The sequence below is a fragment of the Hypanus sabinus genome, chromosome 4 (genome assembly GCF_030144855.1).
Source record: "Hypanus sabinus isolate sHypSab1 chromosome 4, sHypSab1.hap1, whole genome shotgun sequence".
Lineage (NCBI taxonomy): Eukaryota > Metazoa > Chordata > Chondrichthyes > Myliobatiformes > Dasyatidae > Hypanus > Hypanus sabinus.
This window is the reverse complement of record NC_082709.1, coordinates 184197891-184218880: the sequence shown is the minus strand read 5'-3', so window position 1 is coordinate 184218880 and position 20990 is coordinate 184197891. Positions and strand designations below refer to the sequence as shown.

Genomic DNA, 20990 nt, shown 5'->3' with positions numbered 1-20990 from the left:
GAGAGAGAGACAGAGAGAGGGAGTGAAACAGAAAGATGGAGAGAAAGAGAGGAGGGGAGGGTGGAGAGAGATGAGAGACAGTGGGATACAGAAAGAAGAACAGCAAGAAAAGGAAGACAGGAAAAGAGAAAAAGAAAAAATGAGAGAGGAAAAGCAAGAAAAGTGAAACATAGGATAGTATAAAGAGAATAAAGCAAAGCGAGAGAGAAAGGCATTAAAATAAATCTATGAAGATACTAGGAAAGGCAAGCAAAGAGGAATCCAGCACAAAAGAGAAATGAAACAAGAACAGGGATCAAGTCGGGATCAGAGAAATAGAAAAATAGGCTGGCAGAGACAGACAGGGAGGAAGACTAACTGGAGATGGAGTGTAAGACGACAAGATGGGTGCACTGAGGTATCGACAGAGGCCACATGAGGAAAGGGCAGTCGAGAAATGGAGGGTACTGAGTCATGGAATGAGAAAGGGAGAGATGTTCAAAGACGAGGAGAAAATTAGAGACAGAAACACAGATGAAGATGAAGACAGAAAACAGTGAAAGTATGGAGGAAGGGAGGCATACGATGAAGGCTAAAGTTAATCAGAAAGAGAATGAGACAGAGAGAAAGGACAAAGGTAGACAGAGAGGAAGGAAAAAGCAAAAGGGATACAGGCATAACTGAACCAAAATAATATAGCAAGAGCAGAGAACCACAAGAAATGCACAGTGGAAACAAACTATTAACCCTTACCCTGCTGGAGTGATCGGGAACTCAGCACAGTAAAGCTGACAGATGCTGCAATATTCTACTGTTTGAATTTTTCAAATAATTTCAAAGGTCGGTAAAGAAAAACTGTAACATTACATATAAAAGATAAAAAGGCAAGCAACGGAGAAGTTCCCGACACCATATTGGGCGTCTGGTGAGGGCGGGAGTGAGGGGAGTGATGCCTCCCCCACACCGACCTCATCGGTTAGCTCGGCTCTGGACTCGAACCCACTCAGCTCCGGCACGCTTGGCCTTTATCACTCTATGGAATTTCTCTCTCTCCCTCTCCCTCCCTCTCTCTCTCTCTCTCTCTCTCTCTCTCTCTCTCTCTCTCTCTCTCTCTCTCTCTCTCTCTTTTTCTCACTGTACCCACAATGCCCCAGACAAATTGGGGTCATGACCTCAGTCTAGCGATCACGATAAATAAATAAGTAAGTAAGTAAATAAATAAACAAATAACACACCGGGTCGGGGGTGGGGGGTAACAGTGCAGTCTAATCGAGCCTCTGCTGCCCTCACACGAGAACCTGCCTCAGCCACCAGGTGTGTACAGACCTTGATGTTCCCTGCCCTGATCTGAGGCGATTGTACAAGATGGTTTCTTCGAACAAAAAAAAAGATAGATCTATCCTCTCTAATGCAGCAACAGAGCTTGACTGCAGAATTGTACGTCGCACTTACAGAGAAAAAAAATGAGAAATACCGTTCAAAGTAAATTAAATGAAGTTGAAATCCGATCTCAAAATAACACCGCAAGAGAGAGAGAGAGATAATGAGAGAATGAGAGAGAAAACAGTGTTAACCTGCAATGGTGGCCAGGTTCAAGTATGCCACCTCCTTTTTTGGAACAGTCTGTGAATCCCGTTGGGAATGCAGACCAAATAGAATCAATATAAGACGGAATCACAGACGCTGTAATCAATCTGCTCTATTGCCACTGTCAAGAAAGCCAAGGAAAGACTCTCATCTCTCTCAGTACATCTTCCGATTCAAACAAAGACCCACAGACTTAACACTTGGGAGAATTGAGCAGGTGTAATCCCCTCACAGTGTTCAGCTTTCATACAAATGCATATATATCGAAATGCACAAAATATGGTCGTATTGGCCACAGACACTTGGATATTCTAAGCAAGCATACACAGGCAGATTTATCCACCTTCTTATAGATGGATCACATACAAAAATATATTTTATGCAGAGATGTACACACATAGATAAGAAGACATATAAAATAGCAATGGTACAAATCCACCGATACACATATATACACACACACACACACACACACACACACACACACACACACACACACACACACACACACACACACACACACACACACAAAGTGTACAGACATAAATTTACCTACACAAAAACACATTTCGTACATACATCAATACAGTATGTAAAGATACAGTAACAAGACTTGGTTCCTGAAATGGCAGATAAGCTGAAGATGTTGGATTCCTCTGTCAATCTTTTTTTTCTTATTCCACCACCGCCCCCAACTCTCCCTCGTTCCCACCCTTCCCCCCCTCTTTTTTTTAAAACAAAAATCGATGACATTGATCCCTGGCAGGGTCCAGAGGGTGGGCCTTCATCAGCCGTGAAGACAGCTTGTGCTGCCGTGTAAGGGAAACTGCCCCCTGTAGCAGACGGATCGATCGGCTACGCTCTCTGCAGAGCTGTGAGCTCCTGTGAATTAATGGCTGCATCTGCTGCGGCAGCGGGGAAGAGAAACCTTCCATCCACCAATTACTTTGGGATGAAAAACAGCAATTCCCTTCCTCCCGGTGATAATTTACCTCTTATTTATCCCTTTCCTTCGCACCGCTATGGGGTGTCAGTTTCCAGACAATAGTCCATCCAGTGCCTGTTTTCTGTCTGACCCACCCAGAGATACTTGAGACCATAAGACGTGGGAGCAGCCATTCTGCCCATTCTGTCTGTTTCACCATTCCATTATGGCTGACTCATTATTCCTCTCAATCCCATTTTCCTGCCTTCTCCCCATAACATTTCATGTCCTTACTAATCAAGAACCAACCAACCTCCACTTTAACTATACCCAATGACTTGTTCTCCACAGGCATCTGTGACAATGAATTCCACAATTTACCCCCCCCCCCCCACCCCATCTGGCTAAAGAAATTCTTTCTTATCTCATTCTAAAGCGACATCATTGTCTCTGGTCCAAAACCCTGCCACTATAGGAAACATCCTCTCCACATCCAGTCTATCTACAACTTTTAATATTTGAAAGGTTTCAATTATTCCTTATTTTGCTAAACTTTATTTTTCTAAAGTGAATATAGGCCCAGAGCTATCAAATGCTCCTCATACATTAACTCTTTAATTCCCGGGATAATCTCCAGAACCTCCTCTGGACCCTCTGCAATGCCAGCACAACCTTTCTTAGATAAGGGACACAAAACTGCTCGCAGTACTCCAAAAACAGTCAGTCCAATGCCTTATTAAGCCTCAGTTTCATTTGACTGTGAGGGGGATCTCCCAGAGAGAGTTAAAAGAGAGCAGACAAAAGCTGGCTAGCTGGTATCTGCCTGGGGCTAGCTCAGCTTGGCAACTCGTGTGGCACAGATGAGATGGTTCAAATAGACTGTTTCCAAGTTGTATATCGCAATGAGTATGGCAGGGGAAATGAGAGGGTGGCTGTGACGAGTTCTGGTAGAGATGAGCCATGTTGGAAAGTCATAGTGTCCCAGAGCAGTACAGCACAGAACTAAGGCCTTCAGCCTATCTAGTCTATTGTTACGAGGCCGAGTTGCTAGCTCAACATTCAACCCAGCACGGACGGAAAGGAGACGGCCTGATTTGAACTTGGGACCATTTGCCTCGAAGTTCAGCGCTGATGACGCTACACCACCAGTCGGCTAACCATGTAGACCGTGCTGAACAATTATTCTGCCTAGTTCCATTGACCTGCACCTGGACCACAGCCATCCAAATCCTTCCCTTGCATATACGTCCAAACTTCTCATAAGTATGGCAATCAAGCCTGCATCCACCTCTTCCACTGGCAGCTTGTTCCATACCGGTATCACCAAGTGAGTGAAGAAATTTCCCCTCTGCATTGGAATATTGCGTTCAGCTTTGCTCACCTTGCTGTCGGAAAGATGCCATTAGGCTGAAAAGTGAGCAGAGGAAATTTACGGGGATATTGCCCGAACTGTAGAGACTGAGTTATGGAGAGTGCGGGTATGGATTTTTCTCACTGTGGTGCCGGTGAATCAGAGGGGACCTTACAGAGGTGTATTAAATCATGAGGGGCAAAGGCAGGGAGAAAGCACTTTCTTAAGGTTGGGGAATCAAGAACCAGAGGGCATATATTGAACTTGAGAAGGGAGAGGTTTAATAGGAACATAAAGGGCAACATTTTCACCCAGAGGGTGATCAGTACATGAAGTGGTTGGGAAGGTACATCAACACCAGTTAAAAGACACTTTGACAGGTACATGGATCAGAGTCAGAATCAGGTTTTACATCACTAGAATATATTGTGAAATTAATTGTTTTGGAGTAGCAATTCATTGCAATCTATAATAATAAAAACCTTATAAATTACAATACATATTATATAATTATTAAATTAAATAAGTAGTGCACAAAGAGAGGGAAAAAATAGTGAGGTAGTTTCCATGGGTACATGGACTGTTCAGAAACCTGATAGTGGAGGGGAAGAAGCTGTTCTTAAACTGCTGAGTGTGCATCTCCAGGCTCCTGCACCTCCTCCCTGATGGTAACAATGAGAAGAGAGCATGTTCTGGGTGATGGGGGTCCTTAGTGATGCCATCTTTTGTGGCATCGTTCCTTGAAAGATAGGAAACGTCTAGAGGGATATGGGCCAAATGCGGGCGAATAGGAATAATGCGGATAGGTATCGTTGTTGGTATGGACAAGATGGTCTGAAGGGCCTGTTTCAATGACTCTATGATAGATAGGTACCTCAGTCAGTATGGACCAGTTGGGCTAAAGAACGTGTTTCTGTGCAGTGCAAGCTTGCGATGTCAGGGACTGGCCAGCTCACCTTGGGCTTTGTGGGTAGAGGTCATCTCAATGGAACCAGCCTGTGCTGATGCTGTTGAACTGATCTGGAGACAGGGTCGAGATGTGGTGAAAGACAGGTTTCTCCTCATTGCTGTTGGTGGGTTGTGGGGGTGAGGGCAGGAAAGGGGCTTGTTTTGCTGCTGTTATTTTGTTGTGTTCTGTGTTTTTTTTTCAAGCATGGTGTGTATGCTGTGCTGGCACCAGAACGCATGGCGGTACTTATGGGCTGTCCCCAGCATACCCTCGGGTGTATTGGTCATTAACGCAAACAACACGTTTCACTGTATGTATGGTTTGATGTACATGTGAAAAATAAATCTAAGTCTGAGATCACACTCATGTACATTGTGAAGGAGGCTAGCAAACTCCTAGGATGCTAAAAGTCGCCAAAAGAGAAATTAAGCCAAGGAAGCTGGATGGAACTGAGATTCACATTAGCCACGATCTCCCACAGGGACTCAGGAATGAGCCAATCTGCTCCTTTAGCCTGGCTAGTTACTGCTGAATGGTTCCTCGTTCAATTTCCTGTCCTTGTCCCACATTCCTGAATTTCCTCATTGTGACTCGGCATTCCACAGCCTTCAGGAAGTGGGGCGAATTCCAATGACTCACATCAATCCACAAAAAGAGATTGCTCATCCAGAATAATATCCAAGGCTCAGGAGAGGCAGCATCTCTTCTGTCAATCTCATTTGGAATTTAGTACATTTCAATGCGATGATAGTGAGGCTGAACGGCCACCCCCTCACTCTTAGTTTGAGACACTTGGTGGGATATCCCACAGCAATGGCAGAGCTAGATAGGCCAGTGGTGGAGCTAAGACAGTGGGGTGGGGATTTTTACTTAACGGTCAGGAAATGGTGATTCATCATGGCCTAGATTGGGACCTTGCTGACTCATTCATCAATCAGATCCCAAAAAACATTAATTCATTACTGCAGAAGGTCAGTTGGCCCACCTAAATATTGGGATGCTGGGATGCAGTTGGTGCTGGTTAACTACATGGGATAGCAAACAAGAGGATTCCCAAGCTGGAAATGGCTACAAGGGGACATATTTTGAGGTGTTTGAAAGAAAGCATGGGGAGCTGTCAGAGGTTTTTTTTTACACAGAGAGTGGTGCATGCATGGATGGTGGTAGAAGCAAATACATTAAGGGCATTTAAGAAACTTTTAGATAGGCACTTAGATGATAGAAAAATGGAGGGTTATGTGGCAGGGCAGGTAGATTAAAAAGATGGCACAACATTATGGGCTGAAGAGCCTGTACTGTTGCTGTAACGTTCTATGTTAGACATTCTCAATCCGGCATCCAAGGACCCCTTGCTTAATGGTATTGGTCCACGGCGTAACAAAGGTTGGGAACCATTGTTTCATGTTCAATGTTCTTTAAATTTTTCCTTACTGAGCCACGGCTAACAAACTGGTTGAACTGCCAGCAAGGAGAATCCAATTCCTCAGAGCTATGAATAAAATCAGATTTAGCAAATTGGTACCAGAGCAGTTTGGAGTCAGTTTCCTCAGCCTTTGCAGGGTGCCTGCTGTTCTCGAACAACAAAGGCCCATTTATTACCGTTCCCAAATCTCACAATTTATTTTTCAGCTGTCACAACAGTTCAAGCACATCTGTAATCAATGATTTTCACAAAAGCACCAGTTGTTTGCCAGTGGTTCTGCCTTTTTTTCACATCATTTGAATCTCTCACATAGAACATAGAGCACTACAGCACAATGCAGGCCCTTCTGCCCATGATATTGTCACCCTTTTAACCTAATCTAAGATCAATTTAACCCTTTTCTCCTATGTTGTCCTCCATTTTTCTGTCATCCATGTGCTTTTTGAAGAGTTTCTTAAATGTCCGCAATGTATCTGCTTCTACCTTCACTCCTTGTAAGGTGTTCACATACTCATCACTCTCGGTGTAGAAAACGTACCTCTGGCATCCCTACCCCATACTTACATATGATCACCTTAAAATTATGCCCTCTCATAATAGCCATTTCAGTCTTGGTAAAATGTCTCTAGCTGTTCACTCAAACTATGCCTCTTATCATCTTATATACCTTTATTAAGGCACCTCTCATTTTCCTTCACTCTGAAGAGAAAATCTTTAACTTACTCAACCTATTCTCATTAGGCATGGTCTGTAATCCAGGCATCAAACTTGTAAATCTCTTCTGCACCCTTTCTAAAGCTTCCACATCTTTCCTATAATGAGGCAACCAGAACTGAACACAATATTTCAAATTTGGTCTGGCCAGAGTTTTATAGAGCTGCAACATTACCTTGCTGCTCTTGAACTCAGTCCCCCAACTAATGAAGGCATGATTAACAACCCTATCAACATTTACAAAAACAAGAGAATCTGCAGATGCTGGAAAATGGTCGACGTTTCAGGCTGAGACTCTTAATCAGGACTGGAAACAAAGATAAGAAGTTAGAGCAAGAAAGTGGGGGAGGAGAGGAAGAAGTACAAGGTGGTAGGTAATAGGTGAAACTGGGAGAGGGGCAAGGGTTAAGTAAAGAGCAGGGAAGCTGATAAGTGAAAGAGGTAAAGGGCTGGAGCAGGGGAAGTCTGACAGGAGAGGGTAGAAGACATCTACGAAAGGTGGGTTCAAAGGGGATTGATGAGTCATACTTAAGAACTTGGGAACTGTCCATGTTTAAAGGTTCTGAGAAGGTGTGAGTGCCTTTCCTTGACCAAAAATGTGTGTTGTTGGCCTGACCACCATTTATTGTCCATCCCTAATTACCCAACAAAGTGGTCTCTCCTCCTGAAGTGTGGGAAGGAGTTTCAGAATTTAAACAACGAAAGACCAGAGATATATTTCCAATGCATGATCTTTGTTTCAAGAGATGGCTTTGTGATAAAGTTTATGGTGGGCATTCTTCAGGATTATTTATGGGGAATGATAGCTGTCACTCATTCACTAAATTGCCAACAGGGAGACACTACAAGTCCATACCACCAGGACCACACACCATCTCTGAAGTTTATTTCCTGTAGCTATCCAGCTTTGCAACAAAACTTATTCAGGTGTTATATCTTAACTTAACCTCCGCAACAACAATTAAATGGCCTTTCCTGCTCTGTTGATAATTATTGAGTCTGTTCACATGTTCACATTTATTTAAGTTTGATTATTGACATTTGCGTACGTGACCAATCTACTAATTGTTGATTACTCATGACTGTTTGCACTATTGCCTTGTGAATTGTTGGTTGCTACTGTGTTGTCTATTATGGTATTGTCCTGTGTTTGATGCTTGGCACTGAACCACTATCAATTCTGGTATGTTTCACATACTGGCAATAAAATGATTCTGGTTCTGACTCTGACTCTGAAAACTGCTCTGAAGAGGGATGGCTGAGGTTTGCTGGATTGGTTCAATAAAGAACAAAATGGAGTAGAGGAAGGAGACTGAGAGCTTAGTGACAGGTGCCATGGCAACAACCTTTCCCTCAATGTCAACAAAACAAAAGAGCTGGTCATTGACTTCAGGAAAGGGGGCAGTGCACAGCTCTTACTTACATCAATGTTGCTGAGGTTGAGAGGGTTGAATGCTTCAGATTCCTAGGAATGAATATCACTAATATCCTGTCCTTGTCCAAGCACATTGTTCCAACTGCCAAGGAACCACACCAGCATCTCTAATTCCTCAGGGTGCTAAAGACCTTCCTAAGTGTTGAAACACTGCACCATAGAAAACATCCTACCAGTGAATTATGACTTAGTGTGGTAACTCCTCTGCCCAAGACTGCAAGAAACTGCAGAGAGTTGTGGACACAGCTTAGCACATCACGGAAACCAGCCTCCCCTCCCCCCCACCATGGACTCCACAGCTGTTATTGTCTTGGTAAAGTATCCAACATAATCAAACACTCCATCTACCTCAGATGTTCTCTCTTCTATCTTGCCATTATAAGGCTTAAGTTCACTGGGTGCATTTAAGGTGGAGGCTGGTAGGTTCTCGATTAGGGTGTGAAAGATTATGGAGAGAAGGCAGGAGAATGGGGTAGAGGTAGAGGGAAATGAATCAGCCATGATGAAATGGTGAAGAGACTCAATGGGCTGAAGGGCCTAATCCAGCTTCCATATTTTATGGTCTTATGCACTATTAAACTGTCCTCTAGTAGAACAAGATGGACTTTTGACCTCACAAGCTACCTTATTACGGCCTTGCACCTTATTGTCTATCTTTTTCTGTAAATGTAACATTTTATTCTGCATTCTGTTATAGTTTTCCCTTGTATATTACCTCAATGTACTGAGTTGAAGTGATCTGTATGGATAGCCTGTAAAACAAAGTATTTCACTGTACCTTGGAACATGATCTAATAATAAACCAATTTACTAATTTTCTCTTTCCTCACCCCCTCTGCCAGTGATCCGTACATGCAGTGGTACGTTTGATCTCCTCGGCTTGCTTGATTCAATAGAATGCATTACTTCTGTCAGCTTGCTGGTCACGAGCAAGTTGACTCCATGGGACCAAGGAAGATCCTGCCCCACACACACATGCAAAGTTGGTTAACAAGCACACAAAGAGAGAAGGACACCTTGTGAAGTCCAACAGGAGAGACTCTACCTGATCTATTACCAGTCCAGAGCCATCAAACACTTCTCACAGATTACCCTTTCATTCCCATGAACCTCCTCCAGATTCCAGCATTCCAGCATTTTCTGGTTTTATTCTTTTTTAATAATCTCACTATAAAAAAATATCCAATTTCTTTCTGAAAGCTTCACTGAACCAATTTCCATCATCCTTCAATACGGCAGCCAAGCAGAACAAAAAAAAAAGTCCTGCTGCATCCTCTTTGGGTATTTTAAATCTTATCCTTTGGAATACTCACTGGGTGTTTCTCCTTCTCAACTTTGCATCAGGTTCTGTCATATTTGAGAACTTCCTCGTACCCTTATCTAGTCTGGATTTCCAACATCTGCAGGATCTCTTGTGCATCTACCAATCAGGATGTTCTACAAACCCTTGATGACACTCCTTAACTGCAGATCTTGCAAATTCCATTTTCAGTCTAGCCAATGGATTGAGAGTAACATCAAATGATTTTCTAACATCAATCACAGCCATACATGAAAACTTCAAAATGTTTGAAATTAAACTAGGAACACTTTCATCAGATGCCAGTTCTCCCCAGTTTGGATGTTCCTAATTGCTGCATGGCCTTGATTACCAGAGGATTTAGTTTGTGCATCCATTGAGTGAGATGAGATCTTAACTATTAGGGTTGCATACTGGTGCAAAGGAGTTTCATTAGGTCCTAGATCAGTGCAGCAAAGGTACAATGTTGTAATAAAGTAATTAAACTCATAAATAAATGCTGAACTAAACAAATCCCTTCAGTTTACACAATGTCCATGAGGCCCTACGCTGGTCGGAGTCAAGCATAGATGTTGCATCCTAGCTGTCTTTGTGTCAGTCAATACTCAAGCCTGGGTAGTACAACATGGAGAGCAAGCTGTTGCCCATGCAGCAGGCTCCTCGCCTCCATGCATCTGATGAAACTAAAGGAATGGCAGAGACTGATACAGTTTGGCACCAGCGGCGTTGCAGGAATTGTCAGTCAGTGTTGAACTCAACGTAAGACTATCTTAGGGACTCCAGCTCTAGGTCCTTCCTCAAGGTTTATTGGCAAAGCCTTCCCTATGAGCAGGTATAGCTGCAAGGCAGTGAAGTTTTGAGATCAGAGTTTACCTTCTCCTAGATGAGCAGCCAGTCAAGGCTGAGAAGCCCCATCTCCCCATATAATGTCCATATCCCTCTAGTTTGAGCACATTTATGTGCCTGTCTAAGATCAACTTGAATGCCTCTATCTTATCTGCCTCCACCACGATCGCTGCAGTGTAATCCAGGGACCCACTACTCGCTGTATAAAAAATCTTACATCGTAAGTCTCAATTGAACTTACCTCCTCTCACCTTAAATGTTTGTCCTCTATATTCGCTGTTTTGACCTTGGGAGAAAGATACCAGATGTCTACTGTTAGATTAGGGTGCAGAATTGTTACTTTGCTTGTATCTTCCTTACACAGTAGTTTAACCTTCTTATATATTTTTATATAATCACCCAGACTCAGTGACTACTTTATTAGGTACACCCGCTCATTAATGCACATATCTAATCAGCCAATCATGTGACAGCAACTCAATGCATAAAAGCATGTAGACATGGTCAAGAGGTTCAACTGTTGTCCAGACCAAACATCAGAATGGGGAAGAAATGTGATCCAAGAGACTTTGACCATGGAATGATTGTCAGTGCCAGATGAGGTGGTCTATGTAGCTCAGAAACTGCTGATCTCTTGGGACTTTTATGCACAACAGTCTCTAGAGTTTACACAGAATGGTGCAAAAAAGCAAAAAAATTCCTGTGAGCAGCAGTTCTGTGCGTGAAAACACTTGGTAATGAAAGAAATCAGAGGAGAGTGCCCAGACAAACTCAAACTGACACAATTGTGGTGAAAGTTCCAGGAGATCAGTAGTTTCTGAATACTCATATCACCCCATCTGGCACCAACAATCATTCCATGGTCAAAGTCACTAAGATTACATTTCTTCCCCATTTTGATGTTTGGTCTGAACAACAACTGAACCTCTTGATCACGTCTGCATGCTTTTATGCACTAAGTTACTGCCACCTGATTGGTTGGTTAGACATTTGCATTAAATAAGTGTATAGATATACCTAATATAAGTGGCCACTGGGTGTATATATTCACTGCCTTGCCTCCACTGCCTTCTATTGAAGAAATTTTCTGCAGGTTCACCATCTTCTAGGTGAAGACCTAGTGCATGTCAGGGGCATTTAGACAGACACCGAAATAGGCAGTGTGTAGAAGGATTTGGATAGGAAGATGGATAGGAAAGCTTTGCAGGGACACAGGCCAGATGCAGGTACCAGTGGTTAGTGTAATGCTGCTAGAGCACCAACAACCAGGGTTCAATTCCCATAGCTGCCTGCAAGGAGTTTTACATTCTCCCCGTGACAAAGTGGGTTTCCTCCAAGTGCTCTGGTTTCCTCCCATGTTCCAAAGACGTACGGGGTAGTAATTGGTCTTACGGGTGTAATTGGGTGGAGCAACCTTGTTGGCCAGAAGGCCCTGTAACTATGCTGTATTTCTCAACAGGTAAATAAATACATTGAACAGTGTGATCATGCACAATATCATCAAGCTGCAACCCATCGACTCAAAGAATTCTGTGGGGCCGAAATAATGAGCAGTCTTCTTCAGACACGAGACACCTGCTTCGGTGAGTTCCCGTGCTGCACTCCTCGTTGAATCAGACCTGCTCCGGGGAAAGCTAGGAGATTGTACAGTTAACTCCCATGGTGTCATACTAAACTATACAACCTACTACCTCAGCCCGGAAGCAAGCAAAGAGCTCAGGCTCAACTCCATTTACCGCTCCCCACCCACACGCTGCCCCATGCAGGTCGTCAGGACTGGTGTGTGGGGTGAGAGGATGCAATATCACGTGAGAAGAGTAATACAAATCTTCAACAGTATCCTGGGCAGCAGCATATTGGAGGTGGAAAATAATCTGAAAAGAAAGTCAAATCTTAAACACCAGAGATTCTGAAGATGCTGGAAATCCAGAGTAGCATGCACAAAATGCTGGAGGAACTCAGCAGGTCAGGCAGCATTGATGGAGGAGAATAAATAGTTGACATTTCAGGCTGAGACCCTTCATCAAGACTGGAAAGGAAAGGGGAAGAAGCCAGAAAAAAAGGCGGGGGGAAGGAAAAGGAGGACAAGCTAGAAGGTGATAGGTGAGACCAGGTTGGTGTGATGGTGCGGAGGGGGGGAATAAGCAGCTGGGAGGTGGCAGGTGAAAACGGTAAAGGGCTGGTGAAGAAGGAGTCTAACAGGAGAAGAGAGTGGACCATGAGAGAAAGGGAAAGAGGCAGGGCACCAGGGCGAGGTAATTGGCACATGAGGACAAGAGATAAGAGGCCAGAGTGGGAAATAAAAGAAAATGGAAGTGGGAGGAGGGAAAAATTACCAGAAGTTGCAATCGATGTTCCTGCTATCAGGTTGGAGGCTCACTATACGGAATATAAGGGCTGCCCCTCCAGCCTGAGAGTGGCATCATTGTGGCAGAAGACGATCCGTGGACCAACATGGCAGAATGTAAATGGAGACTGGAATTTAGATGGTCGGCCACTGGAAAATCCTGTTTTTTTGTGGATGGAGAGGAGATGCACCACAACGCAGTCAATCTTACAGATTAGACGGACTGGTGTGTGCAGGTATGGGGCTTTAAACCACAAGGATGGAAATGTTGGGCCAAACAGTCTGGTTCTGTGCTCCAAATGTCACATACCACTCATCATGATATTCCTACCGGTAATGGTTTAATCCCCTCCATAGATGCTGCCCGACTTGCTGAGCTCCTCTAGCACTTTGTGTGTGTTTCTGACATTTGGAGAGGAGGGAGGATCCCTGATTCACACCTGGAAGTATCAGGAAGCAGAAAGGTGAGAGAAGGGAATGATGCTGGTATGGAGGTGGGACTGGTGCAGGGTGAAAGACAGGCTAGTGATCAGAAGACAAACCCAATGGCAAGTTACGCAGAATAGGTAGTTGCTTCGCCATGCCCGTTGCAGCCAGCATAGGCTGATCCTTCACCCGAGGTTTCAAGGCCACAGTCACACAGACCCATAGAGGCGAGCTTGTGCACTAGACTTCACCACAAGATCGGATCTACGGGTTTATGGTGCTGGGCAGGATCTGGAGGATATAACGGTAACATTCAGCCATTGAGACCAAGCAGCATGACGGAGAGAACGAGAGAGAGAGAAAGGGAGGAAAATTACACATATCTTTATTTAATCACCCAACAGCCAGTTGAAAGAGGCTCTGGTTCTTGATAACCTCAAACCATAGGTCATTTCAATGAAGATCCATTCACAGCAGATACATTCTCCAAGAGCATTCATCACTTCAGTTTATTCCTATTGTTAAATAAAACCTCCTCCCTGACTGACACTGGACATATTTCTGATATCCTTCCATTGACAGCAGAGAAAGAGTCCCACCAGACTTGTTCTTCCTCCCTAAGTGGCACGATAGTGTAGTGGTTAACACAATGCTTTGCAGTACAGATGAACTGGGTTCAATTACTGCTCTTGTCTGCCAAGAGTTCGTATGTTCTTCCTATGACTGCATGGGATTTCTCCGGGTGCTCCAGTTTCCTCCCACAGTCAAAGACATAATTGGTCGTTGTAAATTGTCCCGTGATTAGGCTCAGATTAAATCGGGACTGCTGGACAGTGCGGCTTGAAGGGCCGAAAGGGCCTATACTCCATTATATCTCAAGAAATAAATGCTTTTACTTGAAATTTAATTTTTTTATCTGTTTTGATTTAAATTCTTTATCTTTTTTTCTTACAACAATATAATAATGTTAGTTTGAAATTTTCAGCATCAACCACTTTTTGGTGAGAGTTCCTTGCCCGTTCCTTGTATAACTTTGAAGTAGCTTGGCTGTAATTTTAAGATTATTTGACTTAGTCATGGAGTCATGTAGAGGTGGAGCACAGCAGTATAGAAACAGGCCCTTTGACCCATCTGGTGCATTCAAACTGTTTTCTTCCTTGTCCTATCAACCCACATCTGGATTATAATCTCATTAAATTCTTAAGTCTTCTATCACTCTCTTGGTCTCTGACAAGTAGACAACGGATACATTTTGGGATATCGGGTGATTTGTCAGGGAATTCAAATCTCAGGTTGTATACTGCATACATACTTTGATAATAAATGCACTGTGAATCATTGAACCTTTAACTCACTTGATTCAAGTCTGCAAGCCCTTGCCTTTATTTGCAGCTGCAGAATTGATGTGGCAGTTCTGTTTGAATTTCTGGTCAAAAGAGACGCTACTCACCATCCCACAAGAATAGTTTAATAGTCAGCGACCCAGAGATAGCTACACCACTGAATATCAAAAAGAGTGTTTGTTGCTTGAGGAGATTAAAGGTAAAGATTAGAGTTATTTCTCACATGTGCATCAAAACATTGAAACAGAGAGTGAAATGTGTCATTTACATTGATGGACAACGCAGTCTGAGGATGTGTTGGGGATGCCAGCAAGTGTTGCTCAGCTTCCAGCACCAACATAGCATCCCCCAATTTACTAACCCTAACACGTATGCCGATGGAATGAGTGGCTGCCATTACCTGACACTTGAATGTTATTGACCAGTTACTAGCCCAAGCCTGAAGAATGCCCAGGTCTTGCCATTTGCAGACACAGTCCACATTATCTGAGATGGCAGTGAAAAAGAGCAAGAAGCAATGGCTGTGTTCACTCCCCCACAGATGGTACCAAGCCCAGCGGTGAAAGAAGGAGGGTGAGGCACGGGGCTAACAAACCCATCCCATAAAACCCAGTGCTGCAGAAACACCAACAGAACCCCAAAGACCTCATCCCTGTTAGAGGAAGGATTTTCAAAGGGCTACAGCTGGGTGGCAGTGTGGAAACTCATCTCTACCAAAGGAGGTATAAGGTACTCTTTTCCCCTACTAGCCTGGAGGACACACTTGGGCAAGGTGTAGCATCTGCTTAACGCAATCAGGGTCACATGAAGCCATTTGAGCAGGTGTTGGATGGTAGTATGAGCAGCTGATGCACATCACAAGTTCTGGTTATGTGACCACTGATGCCAGGCAGACTATCTCTGAAGAGTATTGATAATGGCTGGGGTCACCTGTCTTGTAAAGGCACTGCCAGAAGAAGGCAATGGCAAACCACTTCTGTAAAAAAAACTTGCCAGGAACAGCCATGGTCATGATCACCTACATCATATGACATAATGGGACGACTTTAACGTCATACAAAATGGGGTGGGGGCAGGGAACCACAGTGATGGAACTCAGGATAGGATGGATGATAAAGAAGCAAAGATAGCATGCAGTCAGACTGTCAGAAGGGCAGGCAGATGATACAACAAAATTGCAGCCAGCAGGGTGAGTATCTGCATTAGGGATGCAGAATCAAAAAAGGTAGCAAATACAGCGCTGAAAGTGATATATCTTAATGCACAGAGTATAAAAAATAAGGTGGATGATCTTGTTGCAATATTACAGATTGCCAGGTATGATGTTGTAGCCATCACTGACTCGTGACTGAAAGATGGTTATAGTTGGGAGCTGAATGTCCAATTTACACGTTGAATTGTTGGGATAGGAAGGTCGGCAGAGGAGGTGGCATGGCTCTGCTGGTAAAAATGGCATCAAATCAGTAGAACTATGTGACAGAGGATCGGAAAGTGTTGAATCCTTGTGGATTCAGTTAAGAAACTGCAAGGGTTAATGGACCTTGATGGCAGTTATATATAGGCCCAACAGTAGCTGAGATGTGGACCACAGATTACAATGGGAAATTGAAAATGTGTGTCAAAAGAGCAAAGTTATGGTAACATACAGGTCAATTGGGCAAATCAGGTTGGAAATGGAGCTCAAGACTGTGAGTTTGTTGAATGCCTACGAGATGGCTCTTTAGAGCAGTTCATTGTTGTCCTATTAAGGGATCAGCTATACTGGGTTGGGTGTTATATAATGAACCAGAGGTGATTACGGAGTTTAGGGGATCACAGTACAATTGACTTGAACGTGAAATTTAATAGGGAGAAAGTGAAGTCTGACGTAGCAGTATTTTAGTGGAGTAAAGGAAAGGAAATTAAAGAGGTATGAGAGAGGAGCCGGTCAATGTAAATTGGAAGGAGCTGCTGGCAGAGATGACAGCAGAGCAGAAATGGTGTAAGTTTCTGGGGAAACTGAAGAAGGTGCAGGATAGATGTATTCCAAAAACCAAAGAAATGCTCAAATGGCAAAATAGTACAACCGTGGCTGACAAGGGAAGTCAAAGCTAATGTAAAAACAAAAGAGAGGGCATACAATGAAACAAAAATTACTGGGAAGATAAAGGATTGGGAAGCTTTTAAAGGCCTACAGAAAGCAACTAAAAGAATTGTTACGAGGGAAAAAATTAAGTATGAAAGCAAGCTAGCAAACAGTATCAAGGTGGATAGAAAAAGCTTTTTCAAGTATATAAAAATAAAAGCAAAATGAGAGTGGATATAGGACTGCTAGAAAGTGAGGCCGGAGAAATAATAATGGGGGACAAGGAGATGGCAGATGTACTGAATGAGTATCTTGCATCAGTCTTCACTGTGGAAGACACTAGCAGTGTGCCAGATGTTGAAGGGTGCAAGGGAAGAGAAATGAGTGCAGTTACAAGGGAGAAGGTGCTCAAAAAACTGAAAGACCTAATGGTAAAAATGTCACCTGGACCAGATGATCTGCCCACTAGGGTTCTGAAAGAGGTAGCAGTAGACATTGTGGAGACATTAGTAATGACCTTCCAAAAATCATTGGACTCTCTGGCATGGTGTCAGAGGACTGGAAAGTTGCAAATGTCACTCCATTCTTTAACAAAGGTGGAAGACAGCAGGAAGGAAATTACAGACCGGTTAGCCTGGCCTTAGAGGTTGGGAAGATATTGGAGTCAATTGTTAAGGATGAGGTTATGGTGTACTTGCTGACACAGGACAACATAGGACAAAGTCAGTATGGTTTCCTTAAGGGGATATCTTGCCTGATGAACCTGCTGAAATTCTTTGAGGAGATTAGACATAGAATAGATAAAGGGGATGCAGTGGATATTGTATATTTGGACTTTCAGAAGACCTTTGACAAGGTGCCACACATGATGCTGCTTACCAAGTTAAGAGCCCATGGTATTACAGGAAATTTACTGGTACGGTTAGAGCATTGGCTGATTTGTAGGAGGCAGCGAGTGGGAATAAAAAGATCCTTGTCGTTGGCTGCCATTGACCAGTGGTGTTCTGCGGGGGTCAGTGTTGGGACCACTTCTTCTTAGACTGTATATCAATGATTTAGATGATGAAATAGGTGGCTTTGTTGCCAAGTTTGCAGATGATACGAAGATTGGTGGTGGAGTAGGTAGTGTTGAGGAAACAGGCTGCAGGAGGACTTAGACAGATTCGGAGAATGGGCAAGAAAGTGGCAAATGAAATACAATGTTGAAAAATGCATGGCCATGCACTTTAGTAGAAGAAATAATTGTCTAGACTATTTTCCAAATGCAGAGAAAATCCAAAAAAAACTGAAATGCAAAGGAACTTGGGAGTCATTGTGCAGAACACCCTAAAGATTAACTTACAGGATGAGTCAGTGGTGAGGAAGGCAAATGCAATGTTATCATTCATTTCAAGAGTTCTAGAATATAAGAGCAGGGATGTGATGCTGAGGCTCTATAAGGCACTGGTGAGGTCTCACCTTGAGTATTGTGAACAGTTTTGGGCTTCTCTCCAATAAAAGATGTGCTGGCATTGGAGAGAGTTCACAGGAGGTTCACAAGGATGATTCTGGGAATGAAAGGGTTATCATACGAGGAACGTTTGATAACTCTGGGTCTATATTGGCTGGAACTTAGAAGGATGAGGGAGGAATCTCATTGAAACCTTTTGGATGTTGAAAGGTCTAGACAGAGTAGATGTGGAAAGAATTTTCCCATACAGGTGGAGTCTAGGACAAGAGGGCACAGCCTCAGGATAGAGGGGTGTCCATTTAAAACAGAGATGTGGAGGAACTTCTTTTGTCAGAGGGTGGTGAATTTTTGGAATTTATTGCCACAGGCAGCTGTGGAGGCTGGGTCATTGGGTATATTTAAGACTGAGCTTGATAGGTTCTTGATTAGACATGGAATCAAAGGTTATGGGGAGAAAGGTGGGGGACTGGAGCTGAGGAGGAGAAAAAAAAAAGGATCAGCCATAATTAAAGGCGGAGCAGACCCTTTGGGCCAAATGGCCTAATTCTGTTCCTTTGTCTTATGGTCTAATAATGATGATGACACCGTGAAAGATGAAAAGACTGGCCCAGGACAGAGGACTGTGACTAACTGCTGTTAGCAGTCAATGCCCCAGCTGGGGTGATGACCTCAAGAAGCAGAATTGGCAGCATTGGACAAGGAGACTTTTAAGTCTGTCTGGTCCAATCTTATTTGAGGCTTCATAGCTATGAACTCCTTTAACATTGTTTGGAGCTGCTTTTCTTTACTTGATTGGCAGGAGGCAACATGGAGAACCTTCCAGGCAGTGACAGACATAGCAGTCTATGACTGACTGTGCAAGACATTAGAATTCTCCATCAAAACATAATATTATTGAAGCTCAATCTCGCAGTCAGATTTGTTTGCTGATTTTACTCTATGAGGACAATTCCAATCACCCTTTGAAGGCTAATCTTCAATCTGTTTCCATTGCTTCTTCAAGCTGCACTGTGGGGATTGTAGTACGTTGCTATGTAATAGGTTGTTTAAAATTGTCATATCGGGGGATGGACGTATAGTGGGAATAAGCTCCTACGAAATGCTCCCAACAGCACACATCTCAAATAGCCTCTGACAACTAAGTCCAGCACCCGGCTTCACATGTGGCTTAGCTACTAAGTCCAGCGGAACAGATTCTGCAGACCAAAGAAGGGGAAAAGGTGGGTTGTGGGTTACCTTAATCACTTTGGTCAGCTATGGTTTGCAGTTCATCTCGAAGAAGGAAAATACTGATCTCAAACCTCCACTGCCTTGTGGCTATACCCACTCACAAGGAAGGCTTTGGGAGTAAAACCCAAGGAAAAATTCACTGGTGGACTCCCTAAGGCAGTACGATGAGTTCGATGCCGACTGGCAATCTCTAGTAGAACATCAATGTTATGTTGTATTCTTTGAAAAACAATTGCCCACTTAATTCTCACACTGGATTCTTCTTCAAAGTCTAACATGACAATCACCAGGAACTCTGTTATAATGATATTTACTGATGGATAGTTATTGGCCACAAGACAATCAGAGTCATAGAGCACCACAACACAGAAACAGGACATTCCACTCATCCTACTCTAGGCCAAACCGTTGTACTTCCTAGTCCCATTGACTTACACCTGAGCCATAGCCCTCCATACCCTTCCCATCCATGTAATTATCCGAACTTCTCTTAAATGTTGAAATCAAACCCACATCCACTGCTTCCAATGGCTGCTTTTTCCACACTCTCACCACCAGCTGAGTAAAGAAGCTTCCCCTCAGGTTCCCCTTAAACAGTTCACCTTTTACTCTTAACCTATGACCTCTAGTTCTAGTCTCTTCCAACCTGAGTGGAAAAACCTTGCATTTCATCATCATTATGTGCCATGTTCTGCTTGCATTTACCCTTTCTATGCCCCTCATAATTTTGTATATCTCTATCAAATTTCCCCTCATTCTCCTGCACATCAAGGAATAAAGTCCTAACCTATTCACCACTTCTTGTAACTCAGGTCCTCAGGTCCTGGTAATGTCTTTGTAAGTTTTCTCTGTAAAACCTTATTTATATCCAACAAAGAGAGGCATCATCAGAAAGATGACATCTTAGTTCATGAACAGAATGATATTGCACTTTGGAATGGGAATTGAATCCACAACCTTTGGGTCCAAAGGTAAACCAAATGTTCAGCTTCAAGTGAATCTTCATGTGTGTGCCAAAAGATAAATTACCAGTTATTGACCGAGGTAGAACCTAAAGTATCCTCTTTGCTCATTCACACCTGGCAAAAATTAAACCAATAAGCATTAAACAAAAGCGATCCTGCAGACGCTGGAGACCCAGAGCAACACACACTAAATGCCGGAGGAACTCAGCATCCATGGAGAGGAATAAACAGTTGATTTTTGAAAATGTTGACTGTTCATTCTCTTCCATAGATGTTGCCTGATCTTCTGTTTGTGTGTGTGACCTCACAACCACCTTCATTTTAATCTTGCATCTTACTGTGTACCTGCAATGCTCTTTCTCTGTAGATGTCATACTTTATTCTACACACTGTTATTGTCTTAACTTGTTCTACCTCAGTGCACAGCATAATGAATTGATCTGCATGAACAGTATACAAGACAATCTTTTCACTGTACCTTGTACATGAGACAATAATAAACCAACTTCAATTCATCGCATGTGGGGGAAAAAGTAATCAAAATAATACCCAGTACCTTAGCTGCATTCTCCAAATGCTTGCAGTTGTGAAACTTTCCTCAAGGCAGCATTACCTGTAAAAGATGAGAGAGGAGAATACTTTACACTTTTTTGGT

The 20990-nt window shown here is 43.2% G+C and overlaps 1 protein-coding gene across 50 annotated transcripts in view; it reads right to left on the bottom strand.

Moving 5' to 3' along the window:
- Positions 1-20990, bottom strand: part of LOC132393562 (uncharacterized) — a 266331-nt gene that overhangs the window by 27111 nt on the left and 218230 nt on the right. For 45 of the 50 annotated variants that reach the window (XR_009511964.1, XR_009511965.1, XR_009511980.1 and 42 more), the window contains one exon: positions 20892-20948. The exons of 2 other annotated variants lie outside the window; for them this stretch is intronic. The gene's annotated coding sequence lies outside the window, so the exon portion shown is untranslated. Of the gene's footprint in view, positions 1-10750; positions 10796-20891; positions 20949-20990 lie in introns of those variants that run through there. 3 more of the 50 variants (XR_009511969.1, XM_059968984.1, XR_009511973.1) reach the window with 2 other exon arrangements.